This window comes from Loxodonta africana, chromosome 7 (assembly GCF_030014295.1).
Source record: "Loxodonta africana isolate mLoxAfr1 chromosome 7, mLoxAfr1.hap2, whole genome shotgun sequence".
Taxonomy (NCBI): domain Eukaryota; kingdom Metazoa; phylum Chordata; class Mammalia; order Proboscidea; family Elephantidae; genus Loxodonta; species Loxodonta africana.
In genome coordinates this window covers 22,657,844-22,668,904 of record NC_087348.1, presented here as the reverse complement: position 1 = coordinate 22,668,904, position 11,061 = coordinate 22,657,844, and the positions used below count along the sequence as shown (strand labels likewise).

General features: G+C 33.8%; 1 pseudogene; it reads right to left on the bottom strand.

Annotated features, from left to right (window-relative positions):
* Positions 1 to 3,947: 3,947 nt before the first annotated feature.
* On the bottom strand, positions 3,948 to 4,967 carry LOC135232042 (olfactory receptor 4A47-like; annotated as a pseudogene).
* Positions 4,968 to 11,061: the final 6,094 nt, after the last annotated feature.

Below are 11,061 nucleotides of genomic sequence, written 5' to 3'. Positions count from 1 at the left end.
CCTATGGCTCAGAGGCAGAGATCATTGGGGCAGGTAAGTTACTGAAATTTACCTTCTAATTCTTGAACAGGCAGATAATCACAGCTCTGCAGTTCTGGGCTGGAGTAGATGTTGTTGATCTAAGCCTGAAAATCTAGGTCAGCTGGAGGCATAATGATCTATTTCTCAAAAACAATCAGCAATTGCTTTCATAAATAGTCACAACATGAAGATTTAACTTTTGATCCAAGAGGATGTGTCTTAATCACTCTACTCTCAGTTGGAACAAGACTCATCTTGACTAGGACTTCAAACTGGAACGTTAACTTAGAGTAAGCTAAATTTTACTTCCGTGTATGGCTCCTTTACACAAAATTGATACACTTTATCAACTAACCCTGAAGCTTGCCATAACCTTGAAGTTTATAGTTATGATGACCAATTAATAATGATATTTATAGTTCAAAAGTTTTTAGTTGAGTTTTCTGTCATTTGCAACCAAAAACATCCTAACTGAAACACTCTGATCTTAAATGCATGTACGAATTTAGGTTAGTTTATGTGTATGAGTGTGTTTTTGAGCAGTATCACTTGATTTTAATTTTTACATTATAATCTGTCTTATTATCAACAACAGTTCATTACTCTTTCAAAATTTAAATGCAATTTCCATATTGTTCTGCTTCCAAATGAACTTTTAGAATCAGAGAAATGTTAGGCATAGTTATATGCAGAAAGAATTGAAATATATATTTACATTTTTCCTCAAGGATTGACTTAGCATATTGTCACAATTCTGTGAGATAAAATTTAGACATAGTCATACTCAGAGTAAGTTAGTTCATTACAATCTTCGGGCAGTTCATAGTATGTTAAATATCCTCTGCTAACACCACAATTCAGATGTATCAATTCTTCTTCTTCTTTGTACAGCTTTTGCATTAGAAAGCCATAATCCTAGTGCTCAGATAACTTTGGAAATGTCCGTTACATGAATATTTGCACATGGAGAGACTGGTGGAAGCCGAATAATGCCACCCAGTGATGAACGCTAGGAGGCGGGAATCAAAAATTCCCTGATACACTGGTAACATGCATGCTATTTGAAGGAAAACTATTGTAAGGTCATTGGGTTTCATAAGGACACAAGGAAATGACACCACGAGTGCCCTTTACATCATGCTTGATGTCAGAGGGTCATCCACTAAAAGATTGAGCAGCATAACAAAACTCATTAATAAAAACAAAATTGTACGTACAGGTGTATGTCCAGGGATGTGGCTCAGGGGAAGTAAATCATATTCATAAGTATAATTTTCGGAACAAATGAAACCTCTGGCAAGATTTCCATTTCTGTTGCTTAGTGATATGAATGCAATGCTAACTTCCTGAAAGAAAAACAAAATTCTTTGCTTTCAAAAGAGAGTTCTTAAATAGAAGGGTGTGGCATAGTAGTCAAAGAGCTCAGCAGCTAACCCAAGAGTCAGTATTTTGAATCCACCAGCTGCTCCTTGGAAACTGTATGGAGCAGTCCTGCTCTGTCCTATAGAGTGGCTAGGAGTCAGAATAAACTCGATGGCAATGGATTTGGTTTCTTTTGGGTGGGGAGGAACAGGTATAAATAATATTAAAAATATTTGATTACTGAAAGGGTGCATTTTAGTGGCAGAGAAATAAACTAAAAAAAAAAGTAGAAGACAAGGTTAATTCTTTTAAAGATGTAGAAAACAACATATTAACAGAAAAAAATTAAATTTGTACTTAAAATAATAAGCTACGCTGGCAGAATATTTTTACCAATTTGGAGAAAGTAGGTGTAGATATTCTCTTTCCACAAATAAAAATAAATTCTAGATGGGTTGAAAACAGAATTATTTGAAAAGTTACTTACAAAACAAAGTAAAACAAAAAAAAAGATTAAAATGTATAAAGTCAATGAAAGAGAATGAGATTCTCCAAGTATAAGTAAATGAAGAATTCAAAAATTAAAAGAATTTTTAAATAGAACATCTGTATATAAAAACACTCATAATATGAAAAACATGGTAACATAAACATTTGTAGCAAATATCAAGGAAAACTGGTACATATATTTAATACATGAAGAGTTCATCAAAATTCATCACTAAAAATTCTGATTCCAATAGATTGAGAATTCAAAAATACAAATAATTTGCAAAGTTTCTGGTGTGAATTCTATATCCCACACATTGCACAAGAAAGAGAGAGCACAAAAATAATTAACTTTTCCATCTTCGGGTAACTTATAATTCGTGAATGTAAATAGATAATTAACTAGATTTTTATCTCAACACTTAATATAACTATGCAAATTTGAAAATCGACTGAATAACCAAAAGTGGAGGATGTAGTTATGTTAACTCAGACCAAACAAATGTTTCATATTATTTGATGAATAGTGTTAGGAAGGGTTGAGATGGTATAAGAAATAGCCATGGAATAATACTGGAGATAAATACCAGGGTACAAAGTCACGCATACAGTGTGCTTTACTGTGAAATGGATCCAATCCCTATCATCGCATTAAACCATCATAAAATAATACTAAATAGGGGAGGTGGGGACATTAAATTCTTTTAATTTTTGAATTCTTCATTTACTTATACTTGTTTGACCACAAGTTTCCTACTATAACAGGGGCAGATAATATTTTAAGCCTGATTCAAAAAAGATATGTTCACTAAAATGTAATGATTGAGGCCTCTGTCAAATAAAATAATATATTCCAATCTCTTTATTACAGAATAATCTGCTTTCCTGTAAGAAGAGATGTGAGAATGGAAACAGCATGAAAGGTCAGTGTCTTTCTTGACAATGAAGTCATGCAAAGTAATCCAGTGTCGAATTCTGGAGTGTATACTTGAAGATCATCGATTATGGGTTTTGCTAATTTTCCATGTGAAAGGCAGGGTCTAGGTCCTTTTGGAAACCCTGGTGGCATAGTGTTTAAGAGTTAAAGCTGCTAACCAAAAGGTAGGCAGTTTGATTCCCCGAGGTACTCCTGGAAACCCTATGGGGCAATTCTACCCTGTCCTATGGGCTTACTATGAGTCAAAATTGGCAGCAGGTAGGTTTTTTTTTTTTTTTGGTTTAGGAACTTTTAGAAGACCGTGAAACACTGTGAACAAGAGGGAGATGTTATGTTGAAAAATAAGAAAGGCTTCATCAGATATTTTAAAAGATGTTGGAAGATGAATGCATCATCTTTATGAAAATATAACACCAAACAAAGCTGCTCCACTTGAGGAGATGATTTCCCAATTGGGAAAACAAGAGCAAGGTTGAGTCATTTTTCTGCCTATTTGCCTTGTTCGTTCACATTCTTTTTGTATGTTTAGCCACCTTATGATTAATTTAGAATTCTGAAGCATTTTTTCTATAAACCTTAACATGCTAACCAATATATGGAAAACTACATATTTAAAAGATCTTGCAGATATATATATATAAAATTCTAATGTAATATGAGGCATCTCTGTATGGGGTAGAGTGAAACATAATTTTATGTCGTATTTCAAAATGTATTATTCTGAAATCGGCCATGAACACTATTAATTGTGAAAAAGGATTAGATTTATTTAAGAAAGAGACATGAGAGAATCTTCTATTAACTAAAAGAAATTTCTGGCACTAGCTGCAGCATAAGTCATCACATGCAACATAAATCTATAGACTCAACAGAATTATTCTACACCAAAAAAGTATGTACATTTTCCCAGGAAATGAAACTCTTAAAAATATATTTTCAAAAAAATAATTGGAAGCATCCTAATAAATGTTTCTCATCATGCACAATCTTGATGACGTGAGGAAATATTTACTACAATTAAATAATTACATGCAGCCGCCCTGGAACTGACTGGATGGCAGTGGATTTCACTGTTATTTTTGTTTTCCTGGCAGGGACAGTTTTCTATCGAAAGTAGGTGTTGCATTTGTTTAAGACCTCATTTTCTTTTTCTGGTCCCAAGCTTTTTCATGGCATTTTTCATCTCTGCATTTCTCAGAGTATAGATTAAAGGATTCAACACGGGGTGAAAACAGTGCAAAACACACTCAAGAATTTATCAATTGGTAAGGTGAAGGAGGTTTCATATACAGAAAAATACAACGGACAAAGAACAGGACCACCACGGTAATGTGGGAGCCACAGGAGGATAAGGCTTGGTGCCTCCCTTCCTGACTAAGGTTCCTCAGGGACTGCAGAATGACTCCATAGGAGATGAGAAATAGCATAAAAATGACCACAAGCATTGCCCCATAATTGACAATCACAGTGAGACCAATGGCATAGATGATAGTGCAGGCAAGTTTTAATAAGGGGTACATGTCACAGCAGAAGTGGTCAATGACATTGGGACCACAGAAGGGAAGATGGTAAACAAAGAGAAGATGAAGTATAACATGCAGAAACCCTCCAACCCAGGTCACCAGCAGCAGCAGAACACACACCCTTTGGTTCATGATGGTCATAGAATGCAAGGGTTTGCAGATAGACATATAGCGGTCATAGACTATGACCGTCAGAAGTAAAACCTCAAAACCACCAAAAAAGTGTTCTGCAAAAAGCTTGGTCAGGCAAGCTTGGAAAGAGATGGTTTTCTTCTCATAGAGTAAGCCTATAATCATTTTTGGAGTAACTGCAGTAGAATAAACAGCATCCATTTCTATACACGATAAGTAGCCAAGAAAGGAGTACATAGGGGTATCCAGTGTTGGGCTGACCACTACAGTCGTGCCAATAAGTAGGTTGCCCACTATCATCACAATATAGATGAGTGAGAACACAACAAATAATATTTTCTGACCCTGGAGACTCTGAGTGAGCCCCAAGAGGACAAACTCAGTCACATTTTTCCTTTGTTCCATATGTTCTTCTATGTGTCCTTATTTCAGAGTTCAGGACATATTTACATATAATTATAATGACTAGTGACTTTATGAAACACCCAGAAAATCCGTTTATTCATTCAACAAATAGGCATTATGATTTATTATGTTTCAGCCCTGTACAATATTTTAAAAATACAAGGCTGATTAAAATATGGTCCATAACCTCAGTGATCTTATCAAATAACAAAAGACAAAAATGTAATTAGAAACATAGGGGAAAGGAGTAGATTATAAAATAAATAAGGCTACCACACTAACTTGCCACAAGTGGTAGAAAATAAAATTGTGTGTATATGGTTAATGTTATTTATAAAAATAAAATATAAATAGAATAAGCTTTAATATAAAAATAAAGGAAGATTTACTTAATACTCAATTTCATGTTAGTAAATGCGATCATTTTCTACATTCTAGGAATGGTAGAATCTTTTTAACTAATAACTGAAATCCCCAAAGGACATATTTCACAATTTCAAAAACTGGTACTGAAAAAGTACTGCTGAGGAACATAGAAATAAGCACAAAAGTATGTATAATACTATTATAAAACAGAAATAATTATATGAGCATGAATAAAACATGAAAAGATTCAATTTTTGTTGTAAACAGTTTACTTTTTTACTGGTGATGTGTGTGCAGGAGTGAAAGAGATGAGAGAAGAGATCCCAAGGAAAAGAAGAAAAAGATCACACACACACACACTCACACAAAACTATATCATAAATACCATCAATATTAACCAGCCCTGCTATCTCTTAGAATAGTCCCAGTAATGATATCTAGTTACTCTTCAAATCTCTCATCAAATCACTATCTGACATAATAATTCTGCTGGACCTCTTCACAATACATGGATTTTCTCTTCCTATGGCTAAAACTTCTGTGTGTGCACTAGATCTCATCCTCTTTGTCGCTCTTCCTCCTGTAATTGTCTCCTCCTCCATTTTCTACAGTAACAATTTTCCTCACTATATTTATACAGTATAGTATCCTCATTGTTTAAATTATTAATGCTTCTACTCTTTTTTTTTTACTCTACTTCTTTTTTAAAGCAAGCAAACCAATTCTCCATTCTTCATAAAAACACCTTCCATTTGCTAAGTCTACTGATCAATTTCAGTCCTTTTCTTACCCATCCTATCACTACTATGAACTGAAGTAATAACCTGCTTGGATAAGTATTATCTTAGGTCTTTGAAAGTCACTCATTCAAAGTTTACAGATTTACATCATACTCTAATTATTAACAGATTACCGAGAACTTCCGTTGATCCTTTATGAGATTTACAAATCTGTGTCCATTAAAATAACCCCCAAATACTTACCTTGAAATTAGTTTCTAAGAGTATGGATGTTAGAGGAGGTAAATATACTCTAGATCTTTACAGTATGAACATACCCAAATGGGTATTACAGAATTAAGTCAATCCCCGTATTTTTATCAACCACAAAGGTTCTCTAATACAGCTGATTATCAGAATCACTCAGGAGAACTTTTAAAAGACTATGACTTTCCAAGTCACACTAGCAATGAACTCTTGCATAGTATAAACCTCAGTGAAGACTCTTACGCGTCAAGACACTTCCTGGGTTACCTGCATAAGGAAACAGTCATTCAGTCCAAGTTCTGGATTGTTGTTCCTTCTCCCTTGTCCTAAAAGATAACAGCCTCATACACTGATGCCATCTCTGTGAACACAGACAGTAAGACAGTACATGCACCATCACCTGAACTAGAAATGTTTCTCTCTATCCAAACTTTCCATGCTTCAGGAAGTCTGTCTCCTCTCAATCAATCTTTCATAAAATTTAAATTATTGGGACTCCTAATACAAATATCAAAAATGTCCTCTAACCAAAAGAAGTCTGAATCTTCATTATAAACAGAGGGTTAAAAAACCCAATGCTTGCCTAATTTGTCCTAAAAAAATCAAATGTTAAATAAGTGGTATGAGGTTAAAAATAAATAAATACAAAGTAAATTTTGTGGGAGAGAGAACTGTGAATAGTTTAGAAAAATATTTTGCATTTTGTGGTTTAGAAGTGAAATAGCCTTTACAACATTTTGATTCTCAATCTGTTATAATGGCCCGATTTCTTCCATAGTTAAACTTTGGTTTACCTGAAGGATGGAGAATAATTTCATTTTCATATTTTGTTACACTTTGAGTCCGACTTCTCAGTTCCTGAACAAACAGTCATGTAAATAGACAGATAAGCACTCTCTGTGGTGACATAAGAGTCTTTGGACCTTTTATTTACATTAGAAATACAAAAAATATCGCTGAGTCATTTAAGTGATGCGTCTCAAAGGGTTACTCTTCCATCATTAAACTCATAGGAACCTTAATCATAATTTTGAGAGTAGGTTCTGCACCTCCAGAGATGCTACAAGAATAATTACCCACATAGAACAGGATTTACAGGACCAGGTACTCAGGGGACAAAAATCACAAAAGTATAACCTGAGGTCAAACCATCCAAAGGGAAGAGTCCAGAATGGAAAGAATTTGAATATGTAACAATTCCCTTTTGTAAATCATAACCTTCAAAATAGGCAAACCTGTTGAATGTGTAATTTTAAGTTATACCTTTGCAGATGACGTCTGAACTCACTCCCACTGGACCAAGAAGTTAATTTCAGCAAATCATTGAAAGCTTAATTCACATGCATGTAAAGCAGGGTTCTCACCTCTTATGGATTGAGTTGTGTCCCTCACAAACATATGTTGAAGTCCAAGCCCCTGTACTTGTGAATATGACTGTTTGTAAATAGGGTCTATGAAGATGTTATCAATTAGATTAATATGAGATTTTACTGGAGTAGGGTGGGTCACACTGGTGCTCTTATAAAAGAGAAGACACACAGAGACAACGAGAGACAGATGAAGGATGCCATGTCATGCTGCTGTAGCAACTCAGGAATCCTTGGAGCTACTAGGAGGTAGGAGAGAGGAGTAGAACAGATCTCCATCGAAGCCTCAGAAGGAATCAACCCAGTTGACACCCTGATGCTGAACCTGTGGATCCAGAACTGAGACTAACTTTCTGTTGTTTAAAGCCACCTACTTTGCAAAATTTTGTTATGGTAGCCCTAGGAAACTAATATATCACACTAGCAGTAAGAGTCTTGAGTTTGTCACAGAAAGAGTTACAGACGGGCAAATTGGTAAAATCTATATTGAACATTAAAAAAAAAGAAGTATAAAACATTTAAGGGAATACCTTGAAAATCTAGGAATTCTAAGTCTTAACACACAGCACTTTCTGAGGAAAACATTACCAACTGTTTCTTTTTACACAAAGTTTCAAGGAACTCTGTTCCTGTGGGAAGAGGAAATTCCATCGCTTAGAAATGGACATAAAAAGAAAGAAAATTTGTAGAAATTGTTGAGTTCTGGTAGTCTTCTTTATATTTCTGCTCCCCCCCCCCACCTTAGTGTTAGACCTATATATCCAGGGAAAGCAATAGTCCCAGATTAAAAAAAAAAAATTTCCCAGCATCCTTTGAAAATTAAGGTGGCCTATAAGATACAAGTTAAGTCATTAAGTAAGACATGCAGGAAGTGAGATGATTCAACTGGAACCCAAACTCCCTTTTACCCTTCCTCCTTGATGTTCCTCTGGATCTCAGACAAGTTGTCCAGAGCTCCAACTTCCATCCTGTGACCTTGGTCATACCACAAGAATAGAAATCAAGAGATTGGGAGGTGAGAGTCCTCCTCTTCTGTTGTTTCTTCAAGGTTGCTTAGGCTGTTTGGAGCCCTTGGCAGTTCCATACACATTTGGGAACTGATTTTTTTCCACTTCTCTAGAGAAGGTTGTTGGAATTTTCAGGGGGATTTCCTTGAATTTATTAATTGCCTTAGGTAGTATTGACATCTTGACAATATTGAGTTTTCCAATCCATGAGCATGAAATGTCCTTCCATTTATTTAGGTTATCTTTAATTTCTTTTAGTACTCTTTAACAGTTTTCTGTGTAGAAGTCTTTCACTTCCCTGCTAAAATTATTCCTAAGAATTTTATCCTTTTAGATGCTATCGTAAAAGGCATTTTTTTTTCTTTGTTTCCTTTTGAGCATGTTCACTGTTGATGCAGAAAAACTTAACTTATATGTGTGAGCACAAGAAACTTTTTCCCAGAGATAATCTTTAAACTTTAAACCTTAAACCAAAAATATCCCCTGAGGTCTTCTGTGAACCAAAAAATAGATTATTTTAATCAGTAAATTACCTCTGCTTGGAGCATTGTGCTCTTTCAAAGAATTACCTATGTTAGATCAAATTTACAAATGGTGACTCAAAACATTGGATGGGAAACTTAGAGGGCAGTTTGTTTAAGATAATTGTGGTGGAATAATGTGGAAAAGGAAACTAGCAAGAATGGTAGCACAGTTTGAAGAATGTAACCAGGGTGACCAAATTGTACATGTAGAAATTGTTAAAATGGTGTATCTTTGGCTCAGTATACTTTCTCCAAAATAAAGAAATTAAAAAAATAAATAAATAACATGGAAGTCAAGAGTTAATAATTACGGAGTAGAAGAATTCAATGTCCACAAGCATTTGGGACTAAATTCAATCAACCTACTCTGCATTTCCTTTAAGACAAAAAATCAAAACTCTACCTTGTTAATGTCACAGTTCTTTTAGATCTTTATTACTAAAAAAAAAAAAAAAACCTTTATTACTAGCAGCCCCCAAATCATCTTAATTACACTTCAGAACGTATGCTGAAGGATTCTGTGGCATGTCCCAGTTCTCCTTCAGGCTGCTTTGTCTTTACAGCAATAAAATTCATTACATCCCCCACTTCTAACTTCCCTGTGTAATCAATCCCTATTGTCAAAAATCACATGAATGTGTCTATTTACAAGTCAAAACACCTAGCTTCAATTTTTTTTAAATATTTCATACAATTTTATTAGCCAATGTCCATGAAGGTGTGCTTAAATTGACAATTTCCTATATTCCATGGTGAAGAAGTGTATAGAAATAAATATTTTTAGATTGGAATATAATTATAGATATAAATTTCATTTTGGAATTCTTTTTAAGGAAATGATAAAAAAAACTTCACAGCAACTTATACTGCAAGAAGAATATGTATACAATTATCTCAACATTAAATGTGATTATAAAACTGAACCCAAAATTCCTATAATAATTCTAAAATGAGAAGATATACTTTGTAGAATAAAATGCTGGGTAATGATTATCTGAATCTAAATCTTTATATTAAACCATTAAAGACAAAAGTAGGGTGATGGTATGGCAATAAAAAAGAGAAAGGAAATGTGTGACTATTCTATTTATCACAAAGTCCTCATGGAACATTCACCAAAATAGACAATATTCTAGTACAGAACAAGTTACAATACATTTCAGAGGACCTATACAGATATATGTCTGATAATAATAACATTCAACTAGAAAATTTTATAAAAAAATATACACTCTCCAATTATTTACAAATTAAACAACACACTTCTTAATAAGTTGTGGATTAAAGAAGAAACCACAATGAAAACTAGAAAATATTTTGTACAGTAGTATAATGAAAAAATACTAAAATTTATTAGATGCATCATAGTGCTTAGACAATGTATAGCTTGAATTATAAATATTAGAAAATAGGAAAGATTATTTAAAAAATCAACTAGCTTCTATCTCAAGAAGCTAGAAACAGCAAAATAAACCTGGAGAATATGGTAGAATCGAAACAGTAAATATAAAAGAGAAATCATTACTATAGATATTAATTAAAAAATAGAGAAACTATATAAAACTAGGAGTTGGTTTTTGTCAAGACTAATAAAATGGATAAGCGTCTAGCAAAAGGAATTTAAAAAATAAGAGGAAAAACAAACTGCCAGATTTGGTAGAGAAAAATGGGCGATCACTGCAGATTCTGTATATTCCAAAAGGATATTATAAACAAATGTATGCCAACATTATTGCCAACTGAGAAGTGGAGGAAACCTTTGAGTAACACAACTTTCAGAACACACACACACAAAATTAAAAATCAGAATAACATAATACCTGTTAAATTAATCGATAATTTAAATAAGACAATTTTTCCCCACCCCCCAAAAAAATCCATTCATATATAGCTTTATCAATGAATTCTACTCAGTACTTCTTTAAAAAACACTTTTGGAACA